This window comes from Engraulis encrasicolus, chromosome 7 (assembly GCF_034702125.1).
Source record: "Engraulis encrasicolus isolate BLACKSEA-1 chromosome 7, IST_EnEncr_1.0, whole genome shotgun sequence".
Taxonomy (NCBI): Eukaryota; Metazoa; Chordata; class Actinopteri; order Clupeiformes; family Engraulidae; genus Engraulis; species Engraulis encrasicolus.
In genome coordinates, this window is record NC_085863.1 from 54,894,039 (window position 1) to 54,907,509 (window position 13,471).

The window sequence follows — 13,471 nt, forward strand, 5'->3', positions numbered from 1 at the left end:
AAGTACCGCGCGCTCAAGACTTTCACAACTGTGAGGACATTTTTGCACGGCAGTCTGCTGTTATTAAAACCAAAAATCTACACGAATCCCCATCGCTGCCTTTTTGATTTTTGTCATAGCTTACCCTTCGCCTACAACTATCATGTATTTTCGGCGTCGCCTTCCCTTTCTTAGGCTACTTGAAAATGAAAGAGGGTGCAACAACTCGCTGACCATTTTTCTTCAAAAAATATAAAATAAATAAAGTTTCGGAAGTGGCCTTCCGACATCAACACTCTTGTATCTGGTTGCCCTTATTCATGTTGCCTTGTTCTTGTTCATGAAGCACCCACACAAATTATGATTGATCACAGTTTAATTATGCCCAGGTTTATCAAACACAGTCGAACTATTTTACTACCTGTAAAATATTTCCAAACACATGACTTTTATTTTATAGGCCTACACATCCACAATTAATGTTACCTTCTTATTTTCGTTGCAGTATCAACTGTGCTGCCATGATATTTAGGCTACACTCCCGTCTTAAAACATCAACTTGAAGCGCAAGTTTCCTCTTTTCCTATGGGTGTCTCCACTGTGCCATGCCTCTCGCGTCTTAAAACAGCAATCTTATGCGCAGGTTTCTTCTGTTCCCTTCATATCCTGTGGGTGTCTCCACTGTGCCATGCCGCTACGATCAATCTTAGCGCGTTAAGACTACTCTAGACCACTCGTGGATTGCTCTTAGAGTTACGTGTCAACCTGCGATGGTTCTTTGCTAAGTTGCCTTTGGGAAACGCTCCGTGGGCTCTACGATGGTGTTACGAGTGAACTTAAGTAGCACGTAGCGTTAAGTAGTACTTAAGGCCCTTTCGGAAACGAGGCCCAGCAGGTCCACAGAACCTAGAACTGTACTCTGTCAGTCCATTTTTTTCACCTCTGGTAAAAGACCCAGTTTAATCTGACATGCAAAAATGTTCTCTGTGGGTTTGCCAAGTTTGCTAGATCTGACTCATTGTTTTCTGGCAAAACTAAATACATCATAAAATTGCTATGACATAGCAGTTGAGACATAAAGGCTACAGGAAGTTGTAAGCTATCTCGACTCCATGGCCAACCAGAACTAACACAATTATCTTAATTAAGCCCATTTAAACTGTATCCAAGTGAAACGCCATACAACAATAATTAACCATATTATAAACATACCAAGAGCAGAATATCAGTGAAAATATAGTCATTTGCTTTGATAACTTGATGATTGTTTATGCTATTGTTTTACCATAGTTCATTTAGCCTATTATTTTGTGTACTATTGATTTTGTGCAAGAGGCTTTCAAGTAGGCCTACTTGAAAAGGTTGCCGGGACTGTCCTTTGATTTGCTAACTGGATTTAAACACACATTTCTCTCTTTTCTTGCTTTCAGTTTCTTCTGAAAGGTTTTTGTTGCTTATTTATCTCTCTATCACAAACAAACAATGCCATTTAGTGAAATCACAGGTCCTGTTATTCAAATGTCTGTGTTGGCAGTGTATTATTTGTATTATATGCTATTTTAATAAAGGTAGGCTAAATAAACAACTCATCTAGAGTATCCAGGCATTCCTCTTTTACATTAGCCTTACATTGCAAATGAGAGAACAATGAATTCTGAGTTATGTTGTTGCAATATACAAATAAAAACCTCAATCATCTATGACTCCATGCCTCGCATCGCTAGGTCAGAGGGCAGAAGAGCCGACGGGAGGAAGATGACTGGCACACCTTTTATTTTCCAATATCTTCCTTCTTGCCTCAAGTCATCTATCATTTGTCTCAGGTATACTCTGTGATTGGTTAATTGACAGCACCTGCACCATCAATCAAGCATCCTTTAAGAGTTACAGGTCCATGAGGCTTCTTTGGCCTCCAGCCTGGGTTTTGTGTGAATTTTCAGTTTGTTAAATGTTTAGTCTACCCTTGTTAATCCCACTGGTTGAGTAATTTTAAAGATGGTTTTGTCTTAAGGGCAAAGGTGGAAGTATGGCCATATTTAGTGTTGCTGCGTATTGAAATGAGGAAATATCTAGGTACTGCTGTTTATTTGCAACCTGCAATATTAGCTCCATCAATCAGTTCTTTTAAAAGGTACAACACATACAAATCTAAAGAGCTCTGCTTTCTTCTTGAATCAATTTTGTGTCCCTCTGTTCCACCTGTAGATATTCTCAACCAATAGTTTTCAAAAATGATCAAGATCAATTAGGTTAGATTTTGTAACAAATAAAATATGCTGTTAGTTTGACCAATGGTATTTCAATAACATCAGTGGTCCTTTCAAGGGTAAACGACTAAGATTAATTATAGCCATGGATTATGTGTTGAAAGGAACCGCTGAGAGAAATGAATGATGTCTGTCTTTAAAATAGCCATTTTATAAAGGTGCCTGTTGACAGTAATTGATTGAATTCAAGTAGGCCTAATTAATAAAAGCAATAGTTTGTCACTGTTGTCTTAAGATGCATAAACAAAGGGATCATAAAGGGGGGCAAAGGGGTCAGGTTGTCCCTTGCCCCGGATGGGGGTTGGGGGGCAGATTTGGGTCCTCATTACATTGTAGGCCCGCATGCTTTGGGTGAGGGGGCCTTTCGGATAACTTTGTCCTTTACCCGGCCAAAGCTGTCAGTGGCCCTGCTTGTAGCCATTGTGTTGAGTGAGTTAAATCACTGCACTATTCCAAGACACTGGTATCCAGTTTATGATAGCTAATACTGGCAGTTAACAGTGCATAGGCCTACTGATATTTCCAATATCTTGGCCTATACTGCATTAGTCCTATATTAATCCCTTAGAGACTAGCCTAATGACTGGCTGAATTTAAGATTTGGAAAAAACCCAGGCCTGACATCTAACTGGGGTGGTTGGAGAGTAGATATGACATACAAGAAAAAGGATAAATTAACTGGACAAGGTCACCTGCAGTCGTCGGATGAAGGATACAGGGCAGACAACGTTGCGACACACGGAGTCATTATTCACGAACCATAAAGTCTTGATCAGACTTCCTTGGAATTTAGAAGCGGTTATCAAAACGGGGAGGGGGCTAAAATTTTGGTAACCAGTAGATGTCACTGTGTCGCAGGGTCCCTGGCGGGTTAATTTCGGTAGCCTACAAGTTTTTGGATGGAGACCCAGTGGTGCGAGCATGGGAGATGCGATGTGTCCACTCGCCTCTGTCGCCTTAAATGAAGCTTCCTACGTTTCACAGAGTGGAAGAAAATGTAACGTTAACGCCATAAAAAAACATGCCCTGTAGACTATATAAATCAAAAGGGTAATGGATTTGGTATAGTAAAATATAATTGCGCATGAACAGAAATAGGGATTCATATACGCTAGGCCTACTTTTTAGCATTAGTCGAGTTTTTGAACCCGTCTCCGAGATCATGTAAATGCTTATTTTGCACAGTAGCCTACACCATTAAGCATAGTATAACACGAAGTCCCTTTACGCACAACTACGAATAATGTGTGTTTAAAGTTCATAACCAGTTGTTCACCGACCGGTGGAAAAGGGAACGTCAGTCTGGGGGTCACGTGACCAAGATTTGGTTGTAGCCGCTTACCATTGAGGTAGTGGAGAGGAGTGATTTTCTTCGTGCCCGTCCCGACTATCTGAAGGTAACCTACAGGCAGTGAATGGATTTGTAGCCCGTGGGTATAGCAGCTGTGGCGGCTATAGCTAACTTGAGTTGTCTCACTCATCTGGATATGGAAAGCCAAAACGGCCACATTTCGGATCAAAGTAGCACGTTAAGATTGAAATTCGCCCGTTAAAAGCGCCCGTTTTCCCGGAATACGTGCGCTTTTTTCGCCGTCTTTCACCAACAACGGCCGCTCTGTACGCGCGCCATGATGCGTTGGAACGACGCACGTCACCGACGCCCGTAATTTCATGTCAAAGCGCGCGTTCCTGACGCGCGTCGCTACCGAGACAACGGGCGTTGAAGACGTGCGTTTTCCTAATATGATAATAATGTCCATCCTTCTTTTCCGAGAGCCAATGCATTTGAAGTGGTTGCGGCCAATCGCTGATCAAGACAGCCAGACCAAGACAGTTCATCACAGATGAATAACAGGAAACAGGAAACTTTCTGATTAAAATGTTAGTGCAATCAACTTGCTTAGGTCAGAGCAGTTTCGAACGCCATAGCTCATGTTCTTTCTCTCTCTCTCTCTGCAAAGGTTTGTTGAGTAGCCTACATTTTGACCCAAGTAGCCTACTTTACTCAATTACACTGGAACCTGGCCTGACTGAGTAAAAACATGACTGAGAGACTAAATGACATGCACAATAATGCCACAATCCGCCGGAAATGAAAGATTGTGCAGGATCGCACACAGCATTTCCACTATTTTACTATATTGTATCAATGTATTTGATGATGGCTGGAGCCGAGCAAGAGATAGAGGTTATGGAGGACGACATTCAAGAAAAATAAACAAGAGGAAGAGGAAAGCTAATAAAGTAACTAAGTAACTTAGGCCTACTCAAATTACATTTTAAGTGAAAGAGGCCATGCCACTCTAATTACAAGTCAAGTCAAGTAGGTTTTATTGTCAATTTCTTTACATGCACTGGTCATACAAAGAATTTGAAATTACATTTCTTGCTTTCCCATACAGACATAGACTAATCTAGGTAAGGACATAGACAGTATAGACATAGACAGTACTTATACATGGACTTAAGACAGTATGGACATAGACAGTGCTCATACAGACATTTAAAGTGCAAGACTGGACAACAGAAGACTTGTAGAGGACATACATTACATTACCATGTCCACCTTTTTTCATAATCCTTGGTGTTCTCTGACCTGGTATGCAACATTATTTTAGATGGAAAGTTAGGCTATTTGATGGTGTATTTCAAAGCATTTTATTGCGCCCAAAAACACCTCTCAGGAGAACTTAAGCGGTTTGTCCATAATGTTTATGAGCTTTGCACTGATTGGCTCAGCTGTTGCTAGAGAACCACGTCATTGTAGATCAACAGACAGAAATGCAACACCATGTTAACAAGTGGCAGCTTTATTGTCAGTTTCTTCAAATACAGTAGAGCCTGGTATTCATGTCATAAAAAATAAATCCACATTTACATCATAATTTGTAGTAGAGATAAGACGCTGCAGTATAAGACGCTGTCAAATATTGTTTCCAACCTAAGACGCTGTCAAATATTGTTTCCAACATACATGCAACCGGCTTCCTAAAAGGCTCAGCCAATTTCAACATGCAGTCGTCATGCTCACACACTACCCTGGACTTGTCAGTACCTGAGCTTTTTACCCCCCAAAATCATCCAAAAGGTTATGCATCAATATTTGGAGTAGATAGTTTTTAATGTAAACAAAATCTGCCCCCATTAGAATAGCCCAGATCTCGGAAAGGGCTGAGCCGAAAAATGCAATGTACTAACAAGTCAAGGGTAGTGTGAGCAATAATACAACAGCATATTGAAATTGGCAGGACGGCTCCTTTAACAGTAGGTTAACAGTTTTAATAAAATGTGGAAAGGGGAGGGCACCCTTTCAATTTCAAAACTTGGATGGATTTGTAGCTATCCAGTTGCTGCAAAAAAACAGTTCTAATTACTATCCAAGACCATCAGTAAAAAAAAAACATACCAAATTATGGAAAATTCTACTTCTAATAGGTAATAGATGACGGTACCTTCCATTAAATAACCCAGTGAAAGCACAATTGGGTAACTTCAACTTCCAGTGTCATTGTGACACAGCATTCCACGGCACACAAAGCAATCAATTTTATGCCCCATCCATGCCAGGGGGCAAATCACAAAGGCGCCGGAAAGGGAGGAGTGCGGCGGGGCGGTACTATGCTGAGGATACTTCAGTCATGGAGGAGAACACTGCTTGATGACTGCCCCCACCAACCTGGTGGGTCGGGAGTCGAACCGACAACCTTTAGGCTGCAATGTCCAACAATAGGCTAAAATGATTCAGGTGATTAATATCATCCTTTATAATTACAAAGAGACATCAATCAAAATCTTTATGGCTTTAAATGGGGACCATCATTTTTTAATTTGGTTCTGATTTGGCCTAATTTTAATGTTCTCAAACAGAATTTTGGCCACAACCTCAACACTAACCCCAGGTTAAGAACCACTGCTATAGACAGCAATCACTGTGTAGTTCACTCTACAACAGGGATGGGCAAATGGATGCCCGGGGGCCAAATGCAGCCCGCCTCCTCACTCAATGCGCCCTATAGATAAAACAGTAGGCCTAATTAAGAAAATAATGACCATATTTTTTAAACACGATTACTGAATCAATATGTTGTAATTATACTGTGGGCCAATAGTGTGAAAGCGTGAAAGTGAAAGCCCAATTGGGAAACTCCAACTCACATTGTCATTGTGACACAGCAAGCAAGTGAACACTGCACACTACGAAAGTGCATTCATGTCTCATCCGTGCAAGGGGGCAGCCCTCAATGGTGCCCCAAAGAAGCAAGGCGGGACGGTACCATGCTCAGGGTAACTCAGTCATGGAGGAGGATGGGGGCAAGCACTGGTTTATTACTCCCCCCACCAACCTGGCGGGTCGGGAGTTGAACCGGCAACTTTTGGGCTACAAGTCTGACACCCTAACTGCTTACCCATGACTGCCCAATAGAGTATTGAGTATACAGGTAGAGTATTATATTCCTTCCAAACAATATGGACAGTTAGAGAACAACCAACTCTGTAAATTGGAGTCAGATCTGTGGTCATGTGAACCCCTGATGCTGGTGCTGAAAAAAACATGGCCCTCCTCATCATAAGTTGCCCATGCTATATAATGTCAACACCTGTGTTGTTTGCTCCATCTTGGGACTTTAATGGTACCATGTCAAGCTTTGTATACTAAGTGTGACATACGCTACCTGACCGGCGGAAGAACAAAATTATGGTATAAATTATCGTACATCTGGCAACACTGACAACCGGCGTGAATGCACTTGGCAGAATAACATACGTCAATTGTCAGCGATTGGACAGAGCTCATTTCAAATCAGAGCTGAGCTCACTTCTCCCGCCCTGGTGCTCAAGGAGGACACGAAGGATCCAGACCTAAAATTACTTACGAAGCAATTAATGTGGTCTGGTAAAACCAGGCTACCTCAGTCACATGTGCAAACAAACAAAATCAGCAAGGCACAATGCAGGAAGAAAAAGGTTGTTGTTAGAGATTAACCTAGAACAATTTGATTGGGAGCTTGGTTTTGGACATGTTCAGCTGCAGAGTGTGATCCTTCATCCAGGTGGACAGGTGAGCGAGATGAGTAGATCTGAAACGGTGTAGTCATCTGACTGAAATGACAGGTAAAGTAGCAAAAGAATGTTGTGTTTATTACAATGATACAGTATTAGCAGGAAACAAAAGACACAGTAGGCATTCACTCCAGGTTGTGCAAAGTATAGGCCTTTCTCATGGAGCGGGGATGTCAAACCTTGGCCATTTGTATAATTTATTTAGTCCACAATGATCATTTTAAATATCTAACAATTGGTCCACATATGGCTTGGACATGAAACATGGGTAGGCACATAGGCTACAAGAGCATTACTAGTGTAATCTCACACTTAGAAGGTATAGCATATGCTCTGTTAACTCACATCTTGCCGTTTCTTCATGAAGCTGAGGTGGCTGCATATCAACAGGGTCCAGTGCACTTAGGTCACGGTGTGGATCCACTAGGCCTACTGGGAGAAGCATTATATTAGCTCTAGATCTCTACATCATTACATGTAATGAAAAGTAGTGGGCTACTGTATAACCAGAGTAATGCAATGGTTATAATCAGGGTGCGATTTGTGATCTGGAAAACCAGAAGGGGGAATATGTTTCAGATTGTAAGCGATATCAATGGAATTACATTGAACTGATAAAATCATGCAGAAAAAGTGGCGATATCAAGACCACAAGGGAGGACAATCCCTGACTACAAATCGCACCCTGGTTATAATAAAATGAAATGCATGTCGTATGGGTGATGATCAGTGTTGGGCAAGTTACTACTGATTAAGCTTACATGTCATGTTACTGCCTTTTCAAAATAATCCCTTACACTAAATCATTACTATATTTAAAATATAAGGCATTACACTACTTTTGCATGAGTCATGACTTTTACCTCCCACCCAAGAGGTGTTTTGGCAGCATGCAAACTAAAACTACCAGGTTCAGGAATACAGTAGCTTATTTCTGACCCACCACACTGAAATGTAACTTGTAAGCATTGTAACTAAGTTAATATTACATATTTTTGCCCTGTAATGCATTACAGTAGAGGCAATTAATTACTTTTGTAATGCATTACTGCCCAACACTGGTGATGATGCTGTTTCGGGTACGAGAGCGAGGGTTCAGCAAATTTTACCAGTAGCTGCTCGAAAGTGACAGGAGGATGAATTGCAACTTCAAAGTTGCACGTAGAACTAGGCGCTTTGAACCATTACGACCAGCCAGGGCAACACGGTTATGTGCGTGCAGATTTAATGACTTAAACGGAGCCCCATCCTAAAACAATCGCTACATTAAACCAACACACGCCTTATTTACAGATGTCTACTCGATATGAAAAACTTGTCGGACCTAGCATAGTGTTACAGTGAGTTTTCCCTCGTCTTGTTCTAAATGTAGCTGCTTGCACTCAGCCCAATACTTTTTTGCCCTCTTCACCAGATGTCAAGACGAAATGTGACGACGGTGATTAACAATATTTGCCAAAACAATAAATGCACACGTACAGGTCACATCATTATTAGCTGTTCATTGTACTGGGTAGTTATGCTAACTAGATAAGCTATTATGGTAGCTAACTATTAACTAGCGTATTGTTTTTACGAAAGAAAATACATTGGCACCGTAATAACACGAGTCTTTTCTGCTCATAAGACATATCTGCACTCGTAGATGGTTTGAAATGAAACGCCTACTGTCATATAAAGCCCAAACTTGAGAATAAACTTACCACACTGATACCAACCCCACTCGCTGGACCTTCAGGTGTACGCATTGAGAGTAAATAGAGTCAATGGGTGTGTACGACTTCATGAGTAGGCGGGCTCTTCTCTTGCTGCTGACTTCTGATTGGCCGGCTAAAACGTTCATCCTTGGTGATATCAGATCCTGCGTAGAAAACATGTTCTACTGAGGACTCGCAGGCTGCTCTCTCGCCTTTGAGATAAAAGAAAAGAAAAATAAGCGTTGCCGAATATGCCAAAATTACCTAATGTTAAAATTATTGTGCTGGATACTCTACACTGGCGCAGATTTAATTATACAAAACCTTATTGTATTCTGCGCCACTAGATGGCATATTTGGGGCATACGGTTCCTGGGAGGAGAAGAAGAAGTGTATGTTGTTGCTGCTAGCACGTACTCACTCTGCCTGCAGTGGATTGTTTTATTCCGTGTCAATTTAAAACTACTTCACTAAATGTATTACCTTTACACCGAGCCTCTTCATTGCCTACTACAAAGCAACTTTATGCACCAGTTCGTCACTGATGGCTCATCAACGCGGCGGCATCCTCCTCATGGCACAGGTAAGATGCTAACATACAACACCACTCAATGCTGTATTTTTTTTTTTTGCTTCAGACAGGTCTTCATATTTTTATTTTTCTTCTCGGACGTATTGTGAAGGTTAACTTGGTTTCACTCGTTACGTTTGATCCAACTGGATTTCATTGTTGTTTCAGACGCAACGTTTGCACAATGCAACAAAGAAGTAGGCCTAAGCTTATTTCAATGTTGTTGTATTGTGTTCAAAAGGTGTTGAATTGTTAGACATGTAGAAACACATTTAGGACAGACTACCGGTGTGAAAAAGTATCTTTGGCCGTAACAACTGGCGACTGCAGATGCTAGAAGCAGTGGAGATTGGACGTAAATTTAAGTGTCACTCTTAATCTGGGGTGTATTCATTTAGACCAGGATTGAGACTTTCGTTTTGACCAATCATTGTGTTTACATGGATTCGCCAGTTGATACGGGGGACTCGTATAGTCAGGTTTTATTTATGCTTAAACTAATCAAAGTGTAGGCATATAAGCGGTGTAACATTACACCGCTTATTAGCCTACACTTTGATTAGTTTATGCATAAATAAAACCTGAGAAGCCCCTCAATAGAAAGAAAAGCACAGCCAGAGCTCTAAATTAACATTGCAATCAGCCAAATGCTGGTGAAAACTCAGGTTGGCTGGTACAAAATAAAACTTAGTAGCCACTTTGACCCATTGGTGAGATTAAATATCTATTAGCCATTTTGGCTGGTGATGAAAAAGGTTCATTTGAAATCTTGAGCACAGCATACCTGTTATCAGTGTATCTCATCATTATGCTGTATCCTCATTTCTGAAGCATCTATTACTGAACTGCACACATTTACACTTTATGCATATCTAGGGGTACATGCATTTTTTTTCTCTTTCCATTTATGCTATACCTCCAGTGTAGGCCTATAATGTAATAGGATGTATATATTTATACATAGATGTATATCATTTTGTCATTGCAGGTTCATCAGAGTCAGGTGGTCAGCACCCAAACTAAAACCATGAGTCATGGTGAAGAAGGATGAGACTGTTCTATGTGCCCAGGGTTCGTCAGGATGGTGTAGAATTGCATCCTAGCAGCACAGGTAAATAAATGAATAGTGAGTTGTGATAAATATTATTTAGCCTACTGGCTGGCATCACATTTTTGAATTCAGACAACATAGTGCTACATCCTGTAATTAATTCAATCAGTACTGTAACAGTACAGGAGTTAGACAATGAAACATCTTGGTGTCGGAAGCTGACGCAGAGTGTGAAGGTTCAATTAGCAGGGTAATAAGAGTTCTCACAGTTCTCTTCAAAATATTGCAATGCACACAACATAATGGGTTAAAAATTTTGAAATTCTTGGTGGGCTATCCAAGGTTATGTCTGCATACCACCAAGATGAACCACATCCAACAGGATTAACTGTGGACGCATGTCTGATCATCCTTCTTGTTGGTATGCAGATATTACCTTGGATACCGTGGCTCTTAATAAATCATTAAGACTTGTTATCTTGGTCAAATATGCACCAGAATTTTTTTTAATGTTGGTTTGTCACCCATGCTGTTATGTGCTTTGCTCTTTCCCCGTTATTTGAGCCTTCACACACTGCTCTTTAGTGCAATGTGCAATTAATGTACACTGGCCACCAAGGTGGTCCAATTTATCCATGAAACTTCCCACACCAAAATGTCAGATGTTTTCATTGTCTAACACATGTATATTACAATGCATTACCATATTAATTTAAATAACATGTTTTTCCTTTTTATCAGCACAGGAAGCCATCATGAAGAAGTTGCCTGAGAGGCTTCGCTTAGGCTTTGCCAGCGCCTCACCAGAGTGTTTATGGGTAGTACGAGAGAGGAATCTCGCCACTTTTTCCGGGTGGTACTGTCCACTAAGTGGCGCCATCCAGACAGCGCAGAGGAGGGCCAAGGAGCGCAGAGGCTGTTAGAATGAATAGGGTCCCATGGAGCTCAACCACAGATGCTGCCATTGCTTTGGGAAAGAATTGGCATCATCGTTTCATTTTATTTTTCTAAAAGGCAGGATAAATTACCCTTTCAAACAGCACTTAGTTTGAATGTTTAAACTGGGTGGATCTTTGTAAAATACATATTTATTGTCAATATGACATCACGAGTGGCTTCACACACTGCGTTTGGATTGGTCGCCCGGCTGCATTGCTGTGATCACGACGGCCGTAAAGCAATTTTGTTAGCAAGATGCTAGCGGAGCCTGACTCATAAATGCCAAAGCTGTAAGAAATCAGAAGGGCATGACTCCCAGGTTATTGTACATTTCATTTAAATCCACATTGGTTTCTCAGAACTTAAAGTAATATTGTCAAGTTTCAGCCGACAGCGAGCACAATTGTCATTTATTAGCGCCAGCCTTATGAGCTCTGCTGTCTCGACAGCGCTCCCTAGGTGAACTGCAGGCACGGGTTGGAGGGCGAGATTGAACACTGTATGTAAACCCACTGTGGCCTCACTATCAGTGATGCTTGTCTCCTTATCCACCGTGCCTACCCCCACATTCCTCCCTTGATGCATTCATCTCCTGACCTGTACCTGTTGTGGGAGTAGTCAGTGATGACACACAGTAGTTGTGATAATAACATACATGTATATGAAATGATGTCCGTCCAGGCATTTCCTTTGGTATTTTATTGTACACAACTTAGAACATGTTCTTTGTCTGTCTACAGTATATTGAGTCTAGTCTAAAACTAATTACTCTAGTTCTATTGTCTCCAGCATATGTACGTATCCAGTTACATGGGTATTTTGGTGCCTGGATTATGCTGCATGTAAGTAATATGAACTCGGGTCAGGATACCACAGTAGTTCAGAGAACCATTCATTAATATAAAATGCACATGTGTTGTATGTCCATCTCAGGATAGACGTCCCCTCGTATCACCATTGTAACCCTAAAATGCATGTGTAATTTGTGTCTAAAAATAAAGTCTATGAACAACTGAATGATCTGATTAATACATTGAAATGGTCTGGTGCAGACGCTGAAATTGGTAAGTTAATTGGTTAAACTTGGCTTGGTGTGCTGGACCTCGGTCTCTTCCATACATCCAATCTCAGCCATCAGACCATTGCTCTTCTCACCTGGAGAAATAGAAAGATATACTTAAATGACCATTTTTATCCCAAACAACCAAGTTTTTCACAGTGAATTGGTTACCGTCCCTGCAGCATTGTGGGGCTAAGTGCCTTGCTCAAGGGCCCTTCAGCCATGATGGAGATGAGGAGAGAGGTAAGGATGGGTTTCGCACCTGCCCCAATATCAAGACCACCTCCCTAACCATTAGGCCACTGATGTCTCATTTTGGAAGGCAGACAATTTTGTGAAAACATTAAGTGTTACACTTAACATTAATTACAAGGACAACATGAAGGCTGGGTAGGCCTGTGCATGTTATGGATAATGTGACTGGCATTTCATGACAGCATCCTATGAAGAGTAAGCCTATAGGACATTCGGCGCTAGAGATGTACACATGGTTTACTTTTACATTTAAACCATAACACTGAACTTTCTTTTCTACTAAGAGCACTAAAAAAATGCCGTGTTTATGTACACGCGTACTCTCAATATCTCAGCATAACAATATCTTAGCATAGCGCCAGTTACTGCTATGGCATTCTTATGGAAAGCATCTTGTATTGACAAGTCATCTACATGCCACCTTACACTTTAATTGCCTATATTTTACGTATTAAGAGGTTACTAGTGTAAAACAAATGTTGAAAGACACTTACCAGGTGCTAGCTACTCGGTGAGTAGTTGGAAGTTTTTTTCCGGATGGATCCACCTCAGCTTTCTTTTATTTTTTAGGTATCCAGTGAAAAGTCATGG

The 13,471-nt window shown here is 41.0% G+C and overlaps 2 long non-coding RNA genes across 3 annotated transcripts; one reads left to right on the top strand and one right to left on the bottom strand.

The window, feature by feature from the left end:
* Window positions 1–5,040: 5,040 nt before the first annotated feature.
* LOC134453188 (uncharacterized) lies at window positions 5,041–9,587 on the bottom strand. 2 transcript variants are annotated; one of them, XR_010035562.1, is made up of 3 exons: window positions 9,011–9,587; window positions 7,653–7,739; window positions 5,041–7,346 (listed from the first exon to the last, which is right to left on the bottom strand). It is a non-coding gene; the product is annotated as an uncharacterized LOC134453188 (long non-coding RNA). The 2 variants fall into 2 exon arrangements; XR_010035561.1 differs by having other exon boundaries at window positions 7,653–9,587.
* A 6-nt stretch (window positions 9,588–9,593) lies between these two features.
* LOC134453189 (uncharacterized) lies at window positions 9,594–12,582 on the top strand. The gene is made up of 2 exons (XR_010035563.1): window positions 9,594–10,686; window positions 11,368–12,582. It is a non-coding gene; the product is annotated as an uncharacterized LOC134453189 (long non-coding RNA).
* The last annotated feature ends 889 nt before the right edge of the window (window positions 12,583–13,471 follow it).